The sequence below is a fragment of the Saccopteryx bilineata genome, chromosome 3, assembly GCF_036850765.1.
Source record: "Saccopteryx bilineata isolate mSacBil1 chromosome 3, mSacBil1_pri_phased_curated, whole genome shotgun sequence".
NCBI lineage: Eukaryota > Metazoa > Chordata > Mammalia > Chiroptera > Emballonuridae > Saccopteryx > Saccopteryx bilineata.
Window position 1 is genome coordinate 287,344,637 of NC_089492.1, and position 22,375 is coordinate 287,367,011.

Here is a 22,375-nt window from a genome sequence, read left to right on the forward strand (position 1 = left end):
TGGAGACGCGTCTCCCGCCCAGGGTGGCGCACGCAGGAGGGAGGACCCAGAAGCGGGCTCCGCCTGGGCTTGCCTGGGCTTGTCCAGAGCCGGGCTGCTTCCCTCCGTGACCGCGCTGAGCGGGGGATTTGGAGAATCTGCGGGAGCCTTGCCGCCTAGCTGCCTCGCGGCGGACCCCGGGAGGAGGGGGCTGGAGCCCGCTCGACCTGCTCACCGAGTCCAAAGGTGAGCGCAGGTAACCGCTCGTGTTCTCAGTCTGCATGCAAGTTCCTATAGAAGGAGGCAGGAACTAGACCAAGTACTTGAATTATAATACTAATGGAAACCCTGTTGAATGGCATGGCTTCCGAGTCATAAAGAGAAGACTTTCCAAGAAGCAACAGAATGCTTTTTGATTTCATAATCTCTGGAGAGAAAGGATTCCTTTTCTGAGTTTTGCTGGCTGGTTATTTCTTTCTTCCTCACGCTCCATCGTGGGTGCAGGGGGCTCGCGGGTCTTGGAATGGAAATGGGGCTCTACTTTTACTGCCGCTGCTCACCCACGTGAGAGCGGAGCAGGCACCTCGACCCCCTGAGTGTGTGTGTGGGGGTGTGGGGGGCGTTGAGATTGGCTCCCCAGGGTGGCTGCGAAAAATCTCAGAGGGTGTGGAAAGTGCTTCGGATCACTAAAGTAGCGTGATAGAAGAGATTGTCTCCCAACTTGTGTTTTAAAGAGAGGCGGGGTGGGGTGGGGTGGAGAAGGGGCTTTAGTCTTCCTGTTCCCAACGTGAACTTGAGCACTACCCTCCCTCGCGCCCCACCCCCCACCCGCAGGCCCAGGAATTCGAGGGAGGGCATTTCTCATAGTGCCTGCTCCTGGTGAGATTGGCAGGCGGCAGGGCCTGTGCCCTCCTGATACATCCTTGCCAGTCTCCTGCACATGGAGTGGCTGGGCTTCCTGGAATAGTGCCTGTGGAACTCTTTAGCAGATGCCAAGTCCTGTCAAGAGGGCAAAACGAGCCCCTGTAAGTTGTGTGGGCCTATTCTGTTTCTGCCTCCAGGTCTGAGAGCTCTGAGACAAACGGCCAGTCCCCGGAGGCTCTGCGCTCTGCATGAGCCACAAGTGCTGTGCAGCAGTGGCCGAGATGGGTGGGCTGAGCAGGCAAGGAAGCGACTTGACTTTCCAGGGGCGAGAGGCTGATGGGGCACAGCGGCTAGGACCCTGGGGCCCATTGGCATTGGCATCTGCTGCCATGTGGGTTACTAGCCTATCTCCTGAGCTTCCCAAATCTGAGGACTGGCAAGGACTGGCCTGTTCTGCTCTGTCCATCAGCTTTCTCTCCAGTCTCAAGTATCCCTGGACCAAACGCTTTCTCCCCACCCTGTGCCTTTGGCACACATCACAAATCAATAACACTAAACTTCAACCAGGACCTTCTCATCGTAGCATGCCAGCAGCACTGTCTATGGGTCGGATAACCTGATTGCCATCCCAACCCCGAACCTGCCCTTGGAACTAGCCCCCAGGCTAGGAGGTGTAGGAAGATGAAAAGATGAACAAGATGCCCCTGGTCAGCAGCTACTCAACCTCAGGAGAGGAGATCAGACATATCTAACAAGGCAGCAATTTTCAACCAGTGTGCCGCAAGAATTTTAAAACATGCACTACCTGACTATTTAGTCAGGGCACTGACCTCTTTTCCCTTCACATAAAAAAAAAAAAAAGACAACAGCCAACACAACAATAGCCGTACAGTGTGAATCAATCAAAATTATACCTTTTTGTTGTTGTTTTTTTCCGAAATTAGAAGCAGGGAGGCAGTCAGACAGACTCCTGCACGGGCCTGACTGGGATCCACCTGGCATGCCCACCAGAGGGCGATGCTCTGCCCATCTGGGGCGTAGTTCCATTGTGGCCGGAGCCATTCTAGCACCTGAGGCAGAGGCCATGGAGCCATCCTCAGTGCCTGGGCCAACTTTGCGCCAGTGGAGCCTTGGCTGCAGGAGGGGAAGAGAGAAACAGAGAGGAAGGAGAGGGGGAGGGGTGAAGGAGCAGATGGGTGCTTCTCCTGTGTGCTCTGACTGGGAATCGAACCTGGGACTTCCACACACAGGGCCAACGCTCTACCACTGAGCCAACCAGCCAGGGCCCTTATTTTTTTATTTTTTTGGTCAGATTAGTAGAAAATATATTTTTTGGTGTGTCGCAGAATTTTAATAATTAGTTTATGTGTGCCATGAGATGCAAAAGGTTGAAAGTCGCTGCAAGAAGGAAATGGGACTCATTCACTGATTCATTCATTTATGCATGCAACAGACCCTTCCTGAGTCCTTGCTATGTGCTGGCCTCGTGTCCGCATTGAGGTTGCAGAGTGAAACAAAGACACATCTTTGCTTGTGTGGAGCTGGTCTTCTGATAGAGGAAATGGGAGATGAATGAATAAAATAATATTTGAAACAGCAGGTTAGGTTACGGTAAATGCTATGAAGGGTTAGGAGGATGAAATGTGCCAGGGAGGGGTGTTATTTTTGATGGGCAAGGGGATAAGTCATCGAGGTGAGAGCAGGGCTGGATTTCCAGGCCGCGGGGCCAGCAAATGCAGGTCCTGTGTTTGCCGCCTTTGAGATGTTTGCAAGGAAGCCCGTGAGGCCAGGGAAGAGGGTGACAGGTGAAGCCAGGCCAGGTCAGGTAGGGCTCTGTGGGCCCTGGGGCCTCAGCCTAAAAACCCAAAGGGTGATGTGCAGCCGCCGTTGGAAGGTTTTGAGCTGCAACTCTTATGACCTGATGTTTTCAGATGGTCACCCTGGCTGTTGTGTAAAGAATTTACCCAGCTAGAGTGGCAGCAGGGAAACACTCCAGAGGCTGTTTCTTGGTCCAGCTAGAAACCATAGTGGACTAGGGCTGTAGTGTGGAGAGGGCAGAGGCAGGAGGCTTTGGAGGTACAGCCAGCAGTCCATGGCTGGGTGGACGCAGGGAGATGCGGGGAAGGAAGAGGAGACGGCTGACTGCTCAGTCTGTGGCTGGCACAGATGGAAGAACCACTTACTGAGACGGGGAAGGAGCGGGCGGCGGGGTTTTCTGGAGTTCTGATCTGGCCGGTAAGTTGCCTGTTAGACCCCCCCCACACACGTGGAGATGATTTGGGGTATCAGAACCTGGACGATAGGAGAGAGGTTTCTGTGGCTAAGATGGTACCTGATGCCGTGGGACTGGGTGAGGTTGCCAAGGGGGTGGGTGGTGGAGCTGAAGGCAGGAAGCAGTCTCCTTGGAGAATGGGGAGAGGATGGATAAGGAAAAGGACCAAACAGCGCCTGACATATGGCAGGTGGTTGATCAGTACTGGTTGGGTGGACGGATGGACAGACACATGCGGGATATGTGGCAGGGCTGCAGTGTGATGTGGAGGACCTAGCGGCCGACGGGAGACTGTAAGGAGACAGTGAGTGCTCTGGGATTTCAGGGGCTCACGGGGGTAGGGGGAGGCCGAGGCGGTTTGGGGGGAAGTAGAAGGGATTTGAGCTGAGCCTGGGAGAGAGAGCAGCCAGGATTTAGAGACAGTTGGAGAGAAGAGAACGGTACTTTGAAGGGAATGGCCTGAGCAAAATAAGGAATGTGTGAGGCCTACTTACTACTTACTTAGCTGTCTATTATAGGTACAGGAGGGGGGCTGGGTGGAGGGTTCTTATGAAGGGGGTGTTGGTGGGGAAGAATGGCTGCAGTCTACCCTCGTACCTCCTCAGGGAGACTAGAGGGCAGGGGGTTTAGCAGGGCAGAGAGAGAGCCAGTCCCCTGGGCCCTGCCCTTACTCCCTGGCCTCCACCCTCTCGGGTGATAGATGGAGAGTGAGGTGCAGGGAGGCAGGGCCTCACCTCCTTCGGGGGTCATGTGGGCGCAGCCTCACCCTGGCTCTCCAGCTGTTCTTGCCCAGTTTGCACCTGTGCACCTGTGGCCGTTGCCGGAGGGCTTGCTCGCATCTCTGGTGTTAGCACCTGGGCAGGCAGCAACACCTGTTTGTATCACAGCACGAGGAAGAGAGTACTGACTCCAGAGCCACTACAAGTCACATCTTTTTCTTTTGGGCTGTGTGACAACAGGGCTGCTGGTGTGTGCCGTTGGGGAGGACTGGCAGGAGCCCTTTAAGTCCCAACATCAGGGATTAGAGTCCTTGGCAAAGGAAACTATTGGTGGCCAGCTGTGGGTGTCCCCTCCCATTCGGGTCTGGCTGCAGATGCCGTGCAGAGACTGCTCCAGGCCAGGGTTTAGCACCGAGTAGGGATCTTTTTTCTCCACTGAAAGCACCCCGGTTCCCCGTGGCGGCTCCCAGTGTCCATTAAGCACGTGGCTTTGAGTCAAAGGCTTGCTTCCCAGGGCCACCTCTGTCTCTCACTGCCATTGCCGCGACTCTGGAAAGATGACTGACCTTGCTGGGTTGGGTTCCTCATCTGTAAAGCTGGGCTTTTGTTAGGACCCATTTCATGAGCCTGGATATCAGCTAAATTAGATCATGAATGTAAGCCGTGGAGCAGGAGTCTCTGGGCGTGGCTAGGTATCATTTGTGATAAGGAGCCTTGCTTTCTCAGATGTTTAACCATTCCACTAAATCAGGAGAAACTTCCTCTGTCTACACTGATAACATCCAGCCAGGTTCTTGGAGGTTCTAGTTTCATTGGTTTTTTTGTTTGTTTGTTTTATAAATAAATTTTTATTATAATGGGGTGACATCAATAAATCAGGGTACATATATTCAAAGAAAACATTTCCAGGTTATCTTGTCATTTAGTTCTGTTGCATACCCATCACCCAAAGAGAGATCGTCCTCCGTCACCCTCTATCCAGTTTTCTTTGTACCCCTCCCCCTCCCCTCCCCCCCTCGCCCTCCTTTCCTCCCCCCCCCCATAACCACCCCACTCCTGTCCATGTCTCTTAGTCTCGTTTTTATGTCCCACCAATGTATGGAATCCTGCAGTTCTTCATTGGTTTTGCATTGCAAAAATCCCTACTTCCACTTCCTAAAAAAAGCCCGATGCTTTTCTTTGTTGTAGCTAACTGCTAGTATTGCAGACACTTCAGGGGATAAAATGCCTTGGGTGGGGACACAAAGAGACACCCTGCCCCCCTGTTCCTGGCTGTGGGCAGGTGGTAGCTGACCCCAATGTGTGGAGTCCCCTGTCCACCCGTCTAGGCCCGGGGCCCCCCCTGGTCTCAGGGTGCCAAGTGGCCCCTTCTGCACTGTCACTGGGTGCCGTTTGAAGGGCCGACGCACTCCGCCCAGCCTCCCCACCTCACTGGCCTGGTTCCCATCGATTCCCCTCCGTCTTCTAGGCAGCAGGCCACCCTTCCTCCTGGCCGATCGGCCTCATGCTGGGTGCCTCTCGCCCTGTGAGAAAGTGGAGTTTCGACACTCAGTCCAGAGTGGGTGGAGGAAAGGGAAGGAGAAAGAGCTGGCCTACAGTGGGGGCAGGGGTGCCCCTGTGGTGGGAGGGGCGTCAGCTGCCGTGAGCTGAATTGATTCCCAATCCTATGTTTCATGTCAGATGCCATGCAGAGGCATGAAACATATTCAGAGGTTGTCGTCACATCATCTCACAACAAAATGAATGAAAATGGAGTTGGCAGTGGATGACAAGACTACTGTTGCTATAACCCCCCCATTCTCTGAACCCCACTACCAGTGATGGGGTAAAGCAGTTTAAAATCCTGGACCTTGTGATGGACCCCTGATCAATACCCTGTCCTCTAGGGTCCCTGCCAGGCGAGTGCTCGGTCTCAGTATTACTTTACAAGCCTCAAAGCAGATCCAAGTCACTGCTTCCAGCCCCAAGAGACGGGGAAAGTTCTTGAAAATCTGCCGAGACACAGCAGCTCAGGGGCCTGGGTTGAATTTACTCGCCCTGAGTACCACCCAGCAGTCTCCCTGCCCTGGACGGCGCCACCCTGCTCAGAGCAGAGCCAGGAAGGGACGTGATGGGGGACAGAGAGCCTGTGAGGGTGAGAAGACAACCAGGAGGCCACCTACCAGGGAGAAGGAGGGACAGGCCCAGCTGAGCCCTCCCGTCAACCACCCCCTGGGCGGGGGCTGGGAGGGATGACAGTTTGGCACTCCCAGGAACTGACTTAGCTCCTCAAAAGCCATTTGACCCCAGAATACTTTAAAACCTCCATTCCCTTCCAGCCACTCATCACTCATCAGCCACAGCATTCCTCACCGAATTTTGTTTAAAAGTGCAAACACTTCCCTGCCCATCTGCCCCCCCCCCCCCGGGGAACCGCACTTTCTCCCAGAGGCTTCCAGAAACGCAGCTTCACCTGTGTACACGCACCACTCACTCTGTTCACTTATGGGAACTGTCTCCATTTAAGCCGAATTACTGTACTGGAGGCCCACTCTTACGCTTGCCCCTTAAATATGTGTCAAGTTAACGTTGGTCGAAGTTATATTTGAAGCAGTACAAACATGTAAAGAACGTTGTTCGGGTGTGAGATGGTCCTCATTTTACTCCTCCTTTCCTTTGTGGTCCTGGTTAGGAATTTAAGGTCTCTCAACCCCGTTTTCTTACCTTGGAATAAATTATTTTTGTCCTGCCTACCTCACGACTTTGCTAGGAGGATCGCGTGAGACAGCCCATTCCTCCACATGTATTCCTCGGTCTACCTCAAGTTCAAGGCTCTGGCAATGGCAGACAACACAGAGCACCACAGAACAGCAAACAAAACAGGCCATGGGGGCCCCCTCTTCACAGCGCAGTGAGGACAACAGAAGGTAAGTAAGTAATGCGGAGATAACAAAACGTGGATTGAGCGTTTACTGTGTGGCGGGCGCTGTGACTTTGTTGAATCCTTGTAATGAGGCTGTGAGGAGAAGCTACTATTGTGTTCATTTTACATATGAGGAAACTGAAGCTTGGGAGGTTACATCTCTGGGCACCAGTGTGGTTAGGGCCGAACCAGGGCTTGAATGCGTGCATTATGACTCAGAGTCGCTCTGCTATGTCCTTGATGGAGGAGGACAGCAAGGTTCCTGCTACAGGAACTGAAGTAGTGTGAAAACACCTTCAGAACTGTTACTGTGGGGGGTGACGTCCCTCCGCCTTAGCCGTATTCCATGGGTTAGAAGTAAGTCATAGGTCCCGCCCACACTCGGGGTTGGTGACTGCATAAGGGTGTGGGCACCATCGCTGGAGCTACTGCAGGGTCTGCCCACCACAGCTTCTAATTCTATTTGTGGACCTTTTATCCTCACCATGTCTTGTTATGTCAACAGTTTACAACCAAAAAAAAAAAAATGTAAGGACCCCGGGATTTTTTCTGATCCCCCTGGCCTGTGGGGACCTGCCCTGCAGGGAGCTAAAACTTTCTGGCTGTTCTCCCGGGTGAATGGTCCTGGGAGTTTTATGAAAGAGAATCGGAGCCACAGAAAAGCTTGAGGCAGAGTCAGCAGAGAAAGGGAGAGCCTGGTGGAGAATCCAGACGTTTAGTCAAAACTCTAAAATTGTTTCATTCTTTTATTTATCCCTTTCCCCATGCGTGCGTGTGTCCACGCGTCCGACGTACTGGGTGCGCTCCTGCCCCTTCGGTGTGGTGTGCCCATTGTGTGCCGACGGAGACACGGTCCCGTCCCCTTGCCCTGTCCAAGGCATAGTTAACAGAAAGGAGAGGGTGGGACATCCTCTGCCAGGGACGGAATGGGCGGCTTCACACCCCATGGGTGGGGGAGACCACCCTGGAGTCCCCTGCAGGGACAGGCAGACAAAGGCAACAGTATGCTTGTTTAAAACAGAACAAACACAATTTACCTTTTTCTGCTGAGTCGGATGATCACGCTGAACCTTCAGGGCGGTGCTGCGTCCTGTGTGAGCGGCTGGAAGGCCCCAGCCTCAGAGCACAGGGTGCTGCCCTGTCCTCCGTGTGTACTGTAGCATTTCCACTTTTTCTGATGTCCTCTGCCCCTCCGTGTCTCTCCTTGGTTTTGGCAATGAATCTGCTTCCAGCAAACCTCTTCCTCCCTTCTGAGTTGCTGCTCTTAAAGTACTAGGACGTTGGTGGGGGGGCCACAAACTCAGACCCCTGTCAGGCAGCATTATGTGGAAGAAACGGGTGGATGGACCTCAAGAGCAGGCCTGCCCCTCCCTGATATCACAGTGAGGCAGTAGACGTCGGCCGAAAACAGAGCATTGCTTTGGCTTCATGTTAGTCCTCCTACCACTTACTGGATTCTGAGTGTCAGGTAATGGTAAAGCAGGGGTGATGTGTTTATTCAAGGGGAGTATAGGCTAACAGAGGATGAGAATATTAACAGAACACTATATGCGGGGGTCACAGTATGGCCTCAGGAAGGGCAGGAAGTGGTCACTGCTGTTTGGGCTGCCCAGAGTCCTCATTCATACTCCTCCCCACCCCCTGCACCCCCAAACCCTTGCTCTTCCTTTCTGCTGCGATTGATGAATTCATTGATGCCTCCAGGACTGTATGAGTTTCTGGTGGCAGCTCTAACAAATGATCACCAACTGGGTGGCTTCAAAGAACAGAAAGTTCCTCTCTCACAGTCTGGAGGCCAGGAGTCCAAAATCCAGCAGGGCCACACTCGTTCTGGGGCAGCCTCCTTCCTGCCCTCTCCCAATGGCTGCTGGCCACTTGGTACTCTTGGGCTGATGGCTGCGTCACTCTAAGCTCTGCCTCTGTCTCCACATCGCCTTCTCTGTGTCTGTGTCTCTTCTTCCGCCTTTTAAGCCTCCGTCTGCCTCAGTTTATCAGGACAGACACTTGTCATTGGATTGTAGGGTCCACCCAAATGACCCGGAAGACTTCATCTCAAAATTCTTAATCACATCTGCAAAGATGCTTTTTCCAAATACTGTCACATTCACAGGTTTCAGGGATTTGATGTGACTGGGGGGGGGGGCATGACGTTTTTCACTGAAGCATAGAACAGTGTCTGGTGCATAGTGGGGTCACGTGATGTTGGTAGTGCTGCTGCAGTCATATTACTCATCCTGTTATGCGTTCACTCAGTGTCTGGGTGCCCGCCACCCTCACGGCCCCCATGCCAGGTGCATTGACACAGAAGTGAAGTGAGGTGTGGCCTGCCCTGGAGGGGGCACCTGCAGGTGTTTCCAGATGTCTGAGGTCTGCTCTGAGTTCCCACCCAGACTACAGTGTTGTCACTTTGGGGCATGGCATGTCTGGTTCTAAGCACCCGACTTACAAATAAACTTAGGAAAAGTCCAAGTCACTGTTATTGTAGAAATGCGATGTGCCCGAGGACCATCTGAGCTGTGAGTGGGACTCCCGTGCATTCACAGTTGTTAGACCACTTTCCCACCTGCAGCCTCACCTGTGCCATGGTGTTTCTCCTTGGACAGGATGCCCCTGTGGCTCAGCCAGGCCAGTAAGCCAGGGAAAAATGTGAGGGGGTGCCTGACCAGGTGTAGGCCGGCGGCGGCCCCATTGTCCCCCTCTCCTTCCCGTCCTTCCTGGCTCCCTCATCAGACCTTCGCTGGCACCTGGTGTGCCCTATCTCCTGTGTTAGGGGGCTCACCCTGAGTCTAGTGAGGAGGGTGATACGCTGATCCGGCGACTCTCAAGGGGGCACTGGAGCCTGCTGTGGGGTGTACTGGGCTTCCTTCGGGAAGGGAGGGCTTACCGAGGCCTGAAGGACCACGGAGGGCTGTTCGGTGGAGCTGGCGGGGAGGATCCTCCAGGCAGAGAGACTGAGGCACAGAGCAGGGAAGTTGGCATCCCCGTGGGCAGCAGGCCCTGGTCTGTGATCCCAGGGAGATCCCTTTGCCCTGCCACGCCCACCCATCTCCTTCAGTGAGCTGGTTTGCGGCTGGAAGTGAAAAATGACAACTTCGTTCTTTTGGCTTAAGCCAGACGGCACCTTTACTCTAGCTGCAAATGCAGAATCCCCTGCACTGGGGCAAGGCTCCCACTTGGCCCACCAGTTTGTGGGTCAGGGTGTCTGGTGTTTTCTGAGGACAGGTTTTGCTCAGTGAACCACACACAGGTCAGGCGAGGTCTGAGGACGGTGAAAGTGCAGGTGGAAAGGGTGTGGGACAGGAGCAGACAGGACAGCACTGGGGGTCCACCAGCATCCCTGCTGTATCATCTCTCCCAGCCCAGCCTGCACCTGTCCCACCATGTCTAGACCAATGCTGGGTCCTGGTGCTTGTCCTCCGGCCCTTCCTTCTGGAGACGGCCCTTCCTTCTGGAGGGTAGGACAGGTTCCGTTACTTCCTGCCCGTTAGTTCCCCGCCCCGCCCACTGCAGTGGACTCCCATCTGCTTGGCTCCTGTGCCTCTTCCCCTCTTCCCTCCTGCCTCCCAGATCCCCAGTTAGCACCCCGAGGCGGCAGCCTTCTCAGTGCCAGGACCCCAGGGGGCAGCACCTCTGTGGCATCAAAGTGACTTCTCTGTCTAGCCTACTAGGAATATTGTTCTCATTTGCCTTAGTACCTCTACAGGGTGCGGCAAAGTAGGTTTATAGGTGTGAGTATGTGAAACACAGTTAATTCTTGTATTATTTATTAATTATTGTGTTATTTCCTATAGGAACAACTGTAAACCTACATTTGCCCCAGTGTGTTATATTCTTAAGCTAACGACATACACACACTCTCTCTCTCTTTAAGTTATTCGTTTTGCCAATCTATCCACTTTTCCTTACCACAGTTTACAATGTGCACTGTATCGTGAAAACATGATGTTTTTACAGCCCAACATTGCATTGCTAGTGTTGCCGTTGATGTTAGTGGGAAGTGATGAGGATGTTAGAATCTGTGAGATGTCCCAGCTGCTGTCCAGGTCAGCTCCTGTCCACGCAGCTCCAGCCTTGTCCCTGGGTGTCTGGGTTCCTCTGGCAGGACGGCGGAACCTGGGGAGGGGGGAGGTCTTGGGGACACCCCCTTGTATGCTGCGTGTTATTTGCCAGGCTGTGGGGAGCAGAGCCAGCAGAGGGGCGCACGGAGCTCTCACGGTAGAGGAGGTAAGAGCATGCAGCAGCAGGGACAAGGCTGGGTCTCAGGCCTGGAAAACCCGAGGCCGGGCTCCGGGGCTCGGGGATCAGGGCGTGGTGGTGGCTGGCGTGGCAGTTCCGGGTGGCAAGAAGGCTCGAAGCTTAAAGGTGCTGCAGGTGGGGTGCGTTTTAGCACCCACGACTTTCTTCCTCATCATGAACCTCAGGGGCTAGTGGTGGATCTAGAGCCTCGTTGTGGTCTGAGGGGACCCTGCATGGTAATGGCCACCTGGTGGAGGTGTTGGCAGGAGACTGGGGTTGTTGGGTCCACAGCTGCCTTGCTGTGTGGGTGCCTGGCCTGGCACAGGAACTGTTTTCTCATTTCCTGAGACGAGCTGGAGAGAGATGCTCTGCTCTCTGCCTCCGTCTTTGCAGAGAGTCTCACCTGGAGCCACCATCTGGGGGGCTGGGGACCCTGATCAGCAGCCAGCGGGAGACTAGGGTGGACAGTGTTCTGAGCAGGTGAGCACATTCCCAGGAAAGTGGGTGTGGATATAACATGTTCTGCCCCTTTTTTTTTTTAATGAAATTAGTAATTATGAAATTAGTAATAATACTCATAAAACAGCAAACAATCCAGAGGTAAATAAAGTTAATGGTTGAGCCCCTTTCTGGCCTGCCTTTCCCCACAACTCCCCACTCCCCGCGGGCAGCCACTGTCAGCCCTGGGAGTGTGTCCACCCAGCTCTCAGTGGTTTCTGGTGACTCTTTGCTGAGCGGTGTGGCAGAGCAGAAAACGCTCCAGGACCCTAAGGGGCTCCTTATCATTCCAGAGCCTCGAGCTCTTCGAATCCCGTCACTCGCTCCCACCCCCATACTGTTTGTCTCTGGAGGTGGGGGTGAAGTCCAGCTGGACTCAGCTAGGGGCGCTCGGTCAGCTCTCTGCTTCCCTGCCTTCACCTGACGTGAGGGCAGACACCCCATCCCATCCCCCCGTCCCCCACGCACTCGGACGTGACACCTCTGTGTGCTCCATAGGCCTGGCAGGTCAGGAACGCAGAAAGCCAGCTTTAATGGATGAGGCTTTTGTTTATTCAGGCGAGACAAACTAGGTGAAAGGCTACTGCCACCCACAAAGCACCTGGCGCAGGTGAGGTATCTGCTTGGAGGATGAGAACTGTCACCGTCCTCTCCCTGTTGCTGACGGCAGAGGGTGAGTTCTGAGGACTGGACCCCTCGGCCAGGGGGCCAAGTGGAGGCCTGGAGCAGCCAGACGGCTCGCCCAAGCCGGGGACCTGTCCCCAGAGGCCCCTCCAAGGATACTGACCTCGTTCTCACCTGGCTGCACCACAGGCAGCTCGTGTCCCCGCCAGGGGCCCTTTGGGCTGAGGGACATGTTTAGTGACTAAAAGTGACTATTTTCCCAGGAAAATACTTAATTTTGTTGCCTTATAGCCATTTCTTGTTGGCAGTGATGTTGGCATTTGGGGCGGGACAGTTGTCTGTGGTGGGGGGGCTGTCTGGTGCTCTGTGAGATGTTTAGCAACATCCTTGGCTTCTACCCACTAGAACAGGGGTCCCCAAACTTTTTACACAGGGAGCCAGTTCACTGTCCCTCAGACCATGGGAGGGCCGGACTATAAAAAAAAAACTATGAACAAATCCCTATGCACACTGCACATATCTTATTTTAAATTAAAAAAAACAAATACAATATTTAAAATAAAGAACAAGTAAATTTAAATCAACAAACTGACCAGTATTTCAATGGGAACTATGGGCCTGCTTTTGGCTAATGAGATGGTCAATGTACGCCTCTCACTGACCAGCAATGAAAGAGGTGCCCCTTCTGGAAGTGTGGCAGGGGGCTGGATAAATGGCCTCCGGGGGCCGCATGTGGCCCGCGGGCCGTAGTTTGGGGACCCCTGCACTAGAAGCACCCCTCCCTCATTGTGACAACCAGATATGTCTTCAGTCATTGCCAAATGGGGGTCAGACCACCCCCTGCCCACTAAGAACCCGTTTTCAGGACTCGATCAGAAGGGGGCTTTCTGGGAGCTCTGCTTCTGCACCGTCATGAGCCACGTCTCACTAGGGTGGTTTCCTTTGTTCTTTCTCCAGAAGGCTGAGCTCATGGGCTCATTTGTTTGTTTGACTCACCCGGTTCTAACCACAAGCAGCCTTCCCACTTTGGGGGATCCCAAATGACTTATCATGGGACTTTGTACGTAAATCTAAAAGATTCTCATCTACTAAATTGAAGGCAGGAACCTTCAACTTCTTTTTTAGCTCCTCCTGGTAGATACTTCCCTAAAGTGTTTTGAGAGCAAGGAGGGTTCCCGCTGACGCTTTTTACCCTGGGCACCTCTGCAGTTCAGTGTTCTGCAATCGCCAAGCAGTCCTCTCCCGTGGCTTTTGGTCTTTGCTCAGTGACGAGCTGGTGACCTAAGGGCCAGGGCGGTTTGACGCTGGCTAGCGCTCAGGGGACTTTCTTAGGGCTTCTGACCCAACCCTGGGGTCAGAGAGTGAAGGACTGGCTGTTCTAGAGCCAGGAGGGGGAGTCAGCTTGCAGAATGCACCCACCTGGGGGTCCCCCCCCCCCCACTGCTATGCATTGAGCTCCTTGAGCAAAGAAGCAGCCTGTTTGCTGGCCCCTCTGGGGTCACAGAGAGAGCCGCTGGCCTTGAGATGGGGCTTCACAAAGTGCAGTGGGCTGTGAGGATGGATGGACACAACCCTGAGTTCAGAGGCCATGCCAGGGCGAGGCAGCCTTCTCCCTTCCGCCTAGGTGAGCGGGACTGTCACCCAGAGGACAGAGGTGGGGTTCTCCCTTCCGCCTAGGTGAGCGGGGCTGTCACCCAGAGGACAGAGGTGGGGTTCTCCCTTCCGCCTAGGTGAGCGGGGCTGTCACCTGGAGGATGGAGGTGGGGTTCTCCCTTCCGCCTAGGTGAGCGGGGCTGTCACCCAGAGGACGGAGGTAGGGTTGTCTGAATTTCACCACTGAACCTCTCTTGGCTCCTTTCTCTGCTTCACTGTCTCTTTGGGGAAATGGGTTCTGGTTTCCTAAGCAGGGGAGTAGATCTTACCATCGACCTCGCACTTGACAATCCTGGTTATCAGGAGATCTCAGGTGCCTGCGGATCCTCCGCAGTGGCTCCCGGTGGCTCGGTCTGATTGGCTGCCTCTGAAAAGCATACAATTGAACTTGAGCAATGGTTGGGATGGCCGGTCCCTCTCGCCTGCACCCTCCCTACCAGGCAGGTCTGTGTCCTTGCCCTCAGACAGCTGTGAGCTCCCGGGCCCACAAACCACTGTGCTGGATGGGCATTGGGGGCTGGAGAGGGAGAGGGAAGGGGAGCTAGAGCTGGCTGCTGAGGCCGCTTAGTCTTGGATGGCAGAAAAATGGGTAGTGGCCCGGCTGGCCCTGGTGCCACCAGCCCCGCCGGCCGTGCTCCTTGGCACCCTGGTTAATACCTCACGCCAGGATCTCGTCCCACACTCCAGACGGCACCCAGGTGTGCAGGGCTGAGGACAAGATGGGTGGGCGGGCCTGTGTGTGCTCAGCAGAGTTCCGGGGGCGCCTGGACTTCCCTTTGCTCCCGGGCTGTTCTCCCTGCCTTCACCTGCGCTGGGGCCTGGCGGAGCTCTGAGGCTTCCGGATTCCAGCGTCCACAGTAGCCCGTCTATTGACTGCCGGAGCAAAGCTGCCTTCCCAAAATAGCCACCCAGAGGGAAAGGGCAGCCCTGGAATTTGGCCCTGACGGTCACCCCGACAGCCTGGCCTAGGCTTCCTGGTCCCAGCCAGCCCCACCTGACCGTCACCGTCACCGTCACCGAGGGACTGCTGGTGGGTGTGGGGCTGGAGTTTTCCTCTCTTCCCCACCCTCTTCCTCTTCCCTTTTTGTTCTTTCTCTTCACCAGCTTTAAGTTTGGAACCCAGATGACTCAGGAGAGATGTTCCAGCCCCTGATTGGCTTGCGGGCAGGTCACAGGGTGGGGAGCAGAGAGGTGTTGGCACCTTTCTGCAGGTGAATGCACACCTACGGAGGGGCCCTGGCGCTGGCAGCGAGCCCTGCCCCTGGCAGCCATGCCAGTCCCGGAGGCGGCAGCAAGCCCAACGAGTCGGACAGGTGGAGCCAGCCCCGCGCCGTGGGGCCACAGCTGAAGGTCCGATCCCTGTCCTCCCGCAGCCCACAGAACAGGTAACCGGCCTTTTCATTTTTTTCTGCTGGTTTAGTTTGCTGTCAACGTGAGGGAAAGGCCTTTGGAATGAGCAGGGGAGTGTGAATTTGTTTGGAGAGGATTTATGGGGTGTTTGCCTAGGAAATTTGGCCTTGGTTTTAGGGAAAAAAATAATAATAATAATTGTTCGGTCCTTGGTTTTGAAAAGCAAGTAGGCCTGACCTGTGGTGGCGCAGTGGGTAAAGCGTCGACCTGGAAATGCTGAGGTCACCGGTTCGAAACCCTGGGCTTGCCTGGTCAAGGCACATATGGGAGTTGATGCTTCCAGCTCCTCCCCCCCTTCTCTCTCTCTGTCTCTCCTCTCTCTCTCTCTCTCTCTCTCTCTCCCTCTCCTTTTGAAAATGAATAAATAAAATTTTTTAAAAAAGCAAATATTTTACAGAACATATATATATATATATATATATATATATATATTTTTTTTTTTTTTTTTTTTTTTTTTTTTTTTAAGGGCCAGTTGGGAAGGCAAGGGTCCAGAAAAGATGAGATTATTTGTAACCGCTGACAGCCCTGAGGAAGGCTTTGCCACAGTTGGGGAGCTGTTTGCACTTTCAGTGTGAGAAGGGGCTGGGTGGGGGCTAGGCTTTATAGGGGGGGGGGGAGCGGCACTCTCAGTCCCAGCTCAGAGAAAAACTGGACGGCTGGGCTTCTTCCAAAACTCAAATTGACATTCCAGCCCCTTGGGCTGGATTTTTACTGTGAGATTGTTTGAGGCTCTGGAATCACCTCTCCTGGTAAAAAAGACTCCACTTGTGAAGGCCAGGTGATAGCATTTTCACACCTATGATTCAGCCAGGGAGTGTTCCCTTCACCAGCTTCTGGGGGGTTTCTGGCCCAAGGACAGGAAGGGGGGACGCACAGGTCTGAAGAAAAGACCCAGTCCCCCTCCCCACCTGAAACAAGGACTGGTTTTGGCCTCTCTGACATTGTGGGAAATGTCTTTACCGCCTTCCTCCCCGCAGCCTGGGTGGGCTCCTCTCTGCTACCACTGTGGATAGTGTCGGGATGCCTCCTGGGAAGGGACCTCCCTGGGAAGTGAAACGTGGCCGGCAGGTGCCCCTCTGCCTAGAATCCCCCCTGCACGCTGCACTTGCAGGGGGGACAGGAGACCTGCAACCCTTTGTAACAGAAACGTGTTTTTATTAAGTAGTTTTCTTTTTTCTTTTTCTCTAATTCCAAGGTTATTTGTGATGCCCAAATTGCTTAGATGATGGTCAGGGCTCCTTCCTCTGAGTAGAAGAAAACTCCACTCAGAATGACTTAAATAATCAGAACATGAAATAACTGTATAAAGCGTCAAGCCCAGCGGTCAGGCAGCTGCCTGGTGGGTTACATCCAGCAGCTCAGGGATGTCAAGGTCGGGTTCTTGCCATGTTCCTGCTCTGCTCCATCTGCTCCCCTCCCTCCCAGCTCTACCTGGACTCTGTCCTTACGCATGCGCATGCGGAAACCTTCCCCCACGGCCCCTGCTGACTTTCCCACACTTGTCATTGGCTGGAATCATGCCCCACGCCCAGCCTCAGCCAATGGATGGCAAGGGACGGGGTTATTGTTAGTGGAATTCATGGGGCACTTGACTAGGGAGACTCGTGAGTGCTTTACCCGAACCAAATCAGGGCCTTTGAGGAGGAGGAGAAGGGGCATAGATTTGGAGCAGGCAGCCAAGAGCATCTGCTACTTCAGAAAAATGTAAACTTTCTCCGATGTCTAGCTGGTTTGGGGTAATCCAATAGCTCTTGTTCCTAAAATACATGTATGTTATACTCAATTCTTAACACCAAGGCAGTTTTAGATAATTGTGGTGTTTACCCTTAGCCTTCCATCCTCCAAGAAGGTATTCTTCCTTAAGCATTTCAGCTGGTGGTTTTCAAGTGTGTGGGCTTCACTCCCTCTTGATGACTCCACTGCCTCCCAGACTTGGCTGGCTACTCAGGGCTCCATCCCTAAGAACTGGAATAGGAAAAAATAAGAGTTCTAAACATTAAGAGACTTTAGATGAACAAAACAAGTCTTCTGGTTCTGCAAACAGCACCCCTCCCCCCGTCCGTAGCCAGCAAGCACGCCTGCCACTTGCCCAGGGACCCTGCGGGCCCAGCAGAGGAACAGGTATGCACCAACCTCCCCTTCCGGCAGCGTGCTGGAGTTGTGTTTCTGATCTCTAGCATGGCCACAGGTAGCTCCTGAAACTTGGGGGAATGAAGGTGCTGGCTGCCCCGCTGGGGACGCTGGTTCCAGGAGACACAGACCTGATGTCATTTTTGAGACTGAAAACATCCAAGTCGGTCTTTTTTTGTGGTCCCAACTCTAAGACCTCCATTCTTTTTTTTTTTAATTCAGTGAGAGAAGGGGAGGTGGAGACAGACTCCCACATGCACCCCGACCAGGGTCCACCAGGCAAGCCCACTAGAGGGCAATACTCTGCCCATCTGGGGCATTGCTCCATTGCTCAGCAACTGAGCTCTTCTTAGTGTCTGAGACGGAGGCCATGGAGCCATCCTCAGTGCCTGGGGCCAACTTGCTCCATCGAGCCATGGCTACAGGAGGGGAAAAGAGAGAGAGAGAGAGAGAGAGAGAAGCGAGAAGGGGAGGGGTGGAGAAGCAGATGAGCACTTCTGTGTTCCCTGACAGGCAATTGAACCCGGAACATCCACGTGCTGGGCTGACGCTCTACCACTGAGCCAAACGGCCAGGGCCAAGACTTCTACTCTTTTTTTTTTCTTGTGATAGAGACAGAGAGACAGAGAGAGGGACAGATAGGGAGAGACAGGCAGGAAGGGAAAGAGATGAGAAACATCAATTCTTCGTTACATCTCCTTTGTTGTTCATTGATTGCTTTCTCATATGTGCCTTGACCTGGGGGGCGGGGGCTATAGCAGAGTAAGTGACCCCTTGCTCAAGCCAGTGACCATAGGGTCATGTCTATGACCCCACACTCAAGCCAGTGACCCCGAGCTCAAGTTGGTAAGCCTGCGCTCAAGCTGGATGAGCCCACAGTCAAGCCAGCGACCTCGGGGTTTTAAACCTGGCTCCTTTGCATCCCAGTCTGACTCTCTATCCACTGCACCACTGCCTGGTCAGGCAAGACCTCCACTCTTAAGGCAAGTTTCTCTCCTCCACCTCAGCTCCAACCTGTCAATCTGGATGAGTTTCTGAAGCTCCTTTGAGCCACCATCACCTTCCTGCCACCAGGTCAGGTTTCCTGGGTGAGATCAGCGTGAGGGCAGAAAATCCTTGTCCAGCTTTCGATTTCATTATGGAATGCAAGAGGACACTTCCAGCTGGTATACTGCATCCAGGGGTTCCTGTCAGAGCCTGGCGGGGGTGTGGCATGCATGGTGCAAGATTGTGTCTCATTCTCAAGACCCAGCTTTTTCCACCAAGGTGGGCACTGGAGAAACACTTGTTCTCATGGCTCAGGATGGCTCACAGTTCTGACTTGGCATACTCATGAGTTCCTCTTGCCCACCTCTCTTTCTCCATGGGTCCCACAAGGCCCAGGGCATCTGCCATCCCCCCTGCCGAGTGAACACCCAGCATGCTGTCTGCACCCCGTAGTAGGTGATGCTGGGTGAAAGGTACATGCATTTTTTCTGAAGAACGTGCTGTAGGATTAGGGGGCTTCCTGAGTTCACCTGCACATCTTTTGGATGGAGAAGGCTCCTGTTCCCTCAGGGGTCGTAACATCTGCAGGCCTTGTTACCAGAACCCACTTTTTGTTTAGTGCTTAAACCTTAACCCTTTGAGTAGTGAGTTTTTTGTTAACCCTTTGAGTGAGGACGTATATGAACATTTGTACTACTCAAAGGGTTAAGAACAAGGAACTTAAAACTCCCCCAGTAAAGATGACTTCTGGTTTTCTCACATTCCTCCTGGTTCCCTGGGCCGGCAGCGCTGACCCTGCAGCAAGACATGTCGGGCCTGGGGCTCGAGGGCCCCTGGGAGGAGTGGAGAGAAGGCAAAGTCAGGCTCGGCGCTGAGCTCTGGCCCTTTAATCACCTTGTGTCACTGTAGCCGGAGCTCACCTGGTAGTGCGACCAGAAGCCTTTCTGTCAAAAGGAACTAAATGTCTTCACTCAGACCTCGGGCTGTGACGTTCCAGGAAAGTCTGACTTGACGTATATCATGGGACACAGTCGCATTTCATGCATTGACTGATAATTTTCCCTTTCCTGAAGTCCTGGCCTCCTCCCTCTGACTGTGAAGATTGTCCCCGGAGTCCTGGCCTCCTCCCTCTGACTGTGAAGATTGTCCCCGGAGTCCTGGCCTCCTCCCTCTGACTGTGAAGATTGTCCCTGGAGTCCTGGCCTCCTCCCTCTGACTGTGAAGATTGTCCCTGGAGTCCTGGCCTCCTCCCGCTGACTGTGAAGATTATCCCCGGAGTCTTGGCCTCCTCCCTCTGACTGTGAAGATTGTCCCCGGAGTCCTGGCCTCCTCCCTCTGTGAAGATTGTCCCCGGAGTCCTGGCCTCCTCCCGCTGACTGTGAAGATTGTCCCTGGAGTCCTGGCCTCCTCCCTCTGACTGTGAAGATTGTCCCCGGAGTCCTGGCCTCCTCCCTCTGACTGTGAAAATTGTCCCTGAAGTCTAGTCTTGCAATCTCGGATTAGGAAAATTGTCCCCAAAGTCCTGGCTTCCTGTATCTGACTAGAAAGATTGTCCTCTCAGTTCGAGGGCCCTGGCTGATCAGCCCTGGTGTCTCTATATGCAATCACCATCACCCAGGTCACTGTCTAGATTCAGAAAATGCGGTTCTGTTTGGAAATTGGGGGCGAGGGCTGCTTAGCAATAGAAGAGGCATCTGGTCTTGCTTCTCTGAGCCAGAGAGTGGGCTGGCAAGGCCCTTGCCCTCACCCTTCCCATACTCTGTTACTGCTTGCTTGAGACCTCAGCTGAGTGCCAAACGTGCCCCATCCCTGAGGAGCACAGAGGCGCCTTCCCTGCTTGCTGCAGCAGTGCCACGTGCAGGGTCTGCAGCCCGAGCACGCTCATAGAGGCCACACAGCCATTGTCACTTTAATCCTGTGTCCCGACCTTTACCTTGGGAAGTCCACCTGTGTTCTCAGTGTTCAGGGGTCCTCTACCTGGTCCAGCCCGGGCTAGAAGTTGGACTCTTGATTGTGCCTGTGCTCACTTGAGGACTGTCACTGCAGAAAGTGCCTGTGGCCCCGTCACAGACCTGCCGGGTCAGGAGCCCCGGGGACCAGAGCCTGCGTTTTCCGAGCTCCGGTCCTGGGCTCAGCACAGTGCGGCTGAGAACAAGCACTCTGACCCAGTACGGGTGCTCTGCTGGAACTTACCTCAGGGATAATATCAGACGCGCTGGGCATTCTTTCCCACACTTAACAGGCTGGTCACTTAAGTCCAGCCTGGCTTTGCCTTATAGGCAGAGCATTACAGGTCCACTTTTGGGGACAGAGGACTAAAGTAACAGCAAACTCCTATCAGCTCCCACCGGACACTTCATAGCCCAAAAGGACAAGCCTGTGTCCCGCTTCCCGCTGAGTGTGGGGAGCTTTCTCCCCTTGGGCAGAGAGCTCGTAGGGGCTTGAGCTACGTTCATCTGTATCACCTTGCCTGGAAGTCAGGTTTCTGAGACCCCCTTTGCAGAGACAGAGATCACATTGACCCTCCAGAAAACGACCCTGCCTGTCCCCACACCCACACAGAACAGGGACTGACCCATCAGCCGTCTGCATCTAAAGCCATCACTAGATCTTCAAGCGGTCTCTGGCGTGGTCCATTTGAGATTAGCTTGGCCAGACTGTCGTACCCAGCAATTCCACCAAACATGGCTCTAGATGCTGCTGTGTAGGTGTTTTGTAGATGTGGTCACCGTCAGCACTCAGTGGACTTTGAAGGTGCTCCTCAATCACGTGGGTGGGCCTTGTCTGATCAGTTGAGAGCCTGAAGAGCAGAGCTGGGGTCTCCCTGGGGAGAAAGAAATTCCGCCTGAGAGTTTCCACCTCCTAGATGCCCTCCAGGTTTCAGCCTGGCCTGCCAGCCCCCAGTCACATAAGCCATTTCTTTCAAATAAATCTCTTAGCATCTATCTCTCAGCTCTGTTTCTGCAGCAGTGTCCTCCGACCGATCCACGCTCTGAATAGTGCCCGGCACAGGGGAGAAATCAGGGCCGCTTCATCGTATCACCGACCTTTCAGAGAGACATGTGGACGTTTAAACCACATCATTTTCTCACTTTTTCTTTTCCAGGGAAACGCTGGTTTGTTTCTTTCTCATTGTCGGCCAGCGGTGGCCCTGCCCTGTTGGGATCTGTGGCCAGTCTCGGCTTCCTCCTCCGTCCTCTCTCTTCTCTCCCCTCCCCAGATGTCCTTCCTACCCACAGGTCCCGGGGCGAGGCAAGACAGGCCTTCCCCCTGAGTCACCGCCAGGGCCAGCTGTGGGTGTTTCTTTGGCAGTGTCTTAGCTGGTTGTTGTGAGTAATAGTGAAGGAAGCAATCAGCAAGTATACTGCCCTAGAAATGCTGCACGTTGTTGGGCTCGAGAGGGAGGGACCAGCCGCGAGATGCCCGAGCCAGCGCGAGACTGCGGGACGTCGGAAGCTGGGCTCCACCATGTTGGTCGGTGAGAGGCGCCGGGAGGACCGAGCTCTGGGAGCCCCGGAGTGACCTGCTCGTGGGAGTCGAAAGGAAAAGGCAGCATGCTGTGCATGGGTGGCTTCTGGCTGGGGGAGGTTGCACAAGGGGATAATAATGGCCAGTGTTTATGGAGCTGTAATGGCGGAGGGAGCCCCGTTCTATGCATTCTAAATGCATTGCCACCTGAGTGGGAATCTATTATTCCACCTAGCACAGAAGAAAGAGTAAATGAGCAAAAGTAAGTAAGGACGCAGTTGAAAGAAAGGGAAGGCCAGGTTTTGAACCTAAGCATCCTGGCTCAAAAATCTGTACTTGAACCACCAGCTCATGTCCTTAAAGAGGGGCTGAGCGTAGTGTCGCAACCCTGTGGACCTGCTCTGCGGTGACTTGAATGTGAACACATGTCCATTCTCTGTCCCCATGAGACTAATTTCTGACACAGCCATTGGCCTCGGAGAAGGTGCCCGTGTGGGCATGGGGGGAGGGTCTTTCTTTCCTGTGGAAGCCAGGCCCAGGATGGTGGTGGGAATGACGGGTGTCATGTCCACCTCCATCGGCTGATGGGAATGGTTCCTCCCGGGGAGCCTGGCTGAGGAGTGTTCAGTTCTC

The 22,375-nt window shown here is 54.0% G+C and overlaps 1 long non-coding RNA gene across 1 annotated transcript; it reads left to right on the forward strand.

Annotated features, from left to right (window-relative positions):
- The first annotated feature begins 110 nt into the window (after positions 1–110).
- Positions 111–21,181, forward strand: LOC136331676 (uncharacterized). Its single transcript, XR_010730527.1, has 4 exons — positions 111–225; positions 6,584–6,740; positions 14,852–15,132; positions 19,348–21,181. It is a non-coding gene; the product is annotated as an uncharacterized lncRNA (long non-coding RNA).
- Positions 21,182–22,375: the final 1,194 nt, after the last annotated feature.